The sequence below is a fragment of the Aplysia californica genome, unplaced genomic scaffold, assembly GCF_000002075.1.
Source record: "Aplysia californica isolate F4 #8 unplaced genomic scaffold, AplCal3.0 scaffold00125, whole genome shotgun sequence".
In the NCBI taxonomy this organism is placed as follows: Eukaryota; Metazoa; Mollusca; class Gastropoda; order Aplysiida; family Aplysiidae; genus Aplysia; species Aplysia californica.
In genome coordinates, this window is record NW_004797395.1 from 1,236,402 (window position 1) to 1,238,270 (window position 1,869).

The 1,869-nt window shown below is 42.7% G+C and overlaps 1 protein-coding gene across 3 annotated transcripts in view; it reads right to left on the minus strand.

Annotated features, from left to right (window-relative positions):
- Positions 1–1,869, minus strand: part of LOC101859323 (sodium-dependent multivitamin transporter) — a 67,624-nt gene that overhangs the window by 38,359 nt on the left and 27,396 nt on the right. Inside the window, exon 1 of one of the 3 annotated variants that reach the window (XM_013081310.2) lies at positions 1,041–1,322. The exons of the other annotated variants lie outside the window; for them this stretch is intronic. The gene's annotated coding sequence lies outside the window, so the exon portion shown is untranslated. Of the gene's footprint in view, positions 1–1,040; positions 1,323–1,869 lie in introns of those variants that run through there. 3 annotated transcript variants of the gene reach the window in all.

Below are 1,869 nucleotides of genomic sequence, written 5' to 3' on the forward strand. Positions count from 1 at the left end.
CCGGCCTCCTCATCTGGACTCCCCTCTCCTTTACTCCTGACTTTCTAATACTACTCCCGACGGCTATAATGCTGTCTTTAAGCCACACCTTTGGTCTTCGGGAAGGAAAGGAAAAGATCGAACACCTCGCATTCTCGGATGAGTGCGAAAAATCTCGGAGGTCCCGTCTGCAAATTGCGCACGTTAAAGACACCCGGATATATTAAAATCGATATATATAACAATAGGCTGCGGCCGCCACTCGGGCAAATTTCAAAAATAAATTCCTACCAAAAACTGAAAATACGTTAGTCAGTATAAAAACAAATAGTACCTTCAAAATCAGAATGTGGCTGCCTCAAGCGGGTTTCTTAGATAACGAAAAACGGGCACATACGTAAAAATCAAAACCAGCTGACTACTCTTGAGATCTAGCACGGGGAACACAAAGAAGAAGATGATGATGTTGATAATAATAACAACAACAACAACAATAATAAAAATAATAAATAATAATGATGATGATGATGATGATGATGATGATGATGATGATGATGATGATGATGATGATGATGATAATTTAATGATAGCACCAGCACCACCACCATGGCCTAACAGTAACAATAACGACGGCATCAGTAGAATTTACACATCTCATCTCAAACATGAAGTTACAAAGACAATATCAACAAACAGTGTCACTCACACCACAGTTGAGCCCATCAATAAATAGTGCACTTCAATAAACCAACAAAATATTGTGGAAAAAAAGAAGTAAACTAGACCGTTCATATCTAGATCTATATGAGTTTTACAATGACAAGAATTTGGGAGATCCGTTAGCGCAGTTGGTATCATGCTGGTCTACGAGCCGGATGGCCTGGTCCGAATCCCAGACTGGGTATTCTTGAACTCGGGTCGTTTTGGGGAGTTTTTAAGGCTCGTTTGGCTCGGTCTTATCGGCGAAGGACATAAAATCGGGGGGGGGGGGGGGGTCTCTAAAGCTTTTAAATAACCTAATAGTATTCAAATGGGCATTAAACATATACGCTTACACTTACTTGGCAAGAATTTCCAACCAAAATTTATACAAACAAAAAATTCGTAGTACGATCCACAAAGCTGCAAGGGAAATAATATCGCATGCAATGTCACATCTTGAGAGAAACATCTGATGAGTGACTGTGTGACCACCGCGCAACTAAATAGCCGGGGAGGGGAGCAATTTAGTGTGTCTGTGTTTACCCACTTCACAAAGTCGTCAGCGGCGAATGCCGGCCTGTGCCACCATGCCAGCTTACTACGTCGTGGACTCGTCGTGTGTAGGCTACGACGGTTCCCACGTAAAGAGGAGGAGGAGGAGGAAGAGGAGGAGGAGGAGGAGGAGGTAGAAGGAGGAGGGGGGCTCTCGTGAGGAATGAGGAGCTGGAAGTATACGTCTGTCTGTCTTTTTGTCTGACGCCACACGGGCGTGAGACTGTCACCACCTAGAGTACATCACCGCGTCACTTTGAAATCTCTGTCCTTTCATTGAACTCTCCCGCTTCTTTTGTTCCTGTTGTGCCTACCCCGCTCTCACTTTCGAACACAGCTCCGCCTTTCGTCCCTTTTCTTATTTTATTCATTCATTTTGTAATTTTTGTTCACCTTCCTACATTCACATATTTTCTCAATTGGGGAGGTTGCTCTTCTGGTTCTTAGCTTTCATTTCTTTTGTTAACTTCTGTTCAATTCACTGTTTCCTTTCAAGCGTTTTCGTCTAAATTTGGTCAATTGACCGATGATAAATGGGAACACAATGTCTAAGAATTTAAACCAGGCCTTTGTAAAAACCAAGTTTAGAGGTAAAACATACCTACTCACCCTCCCCCCTTTTTTTTCTCTACCCCC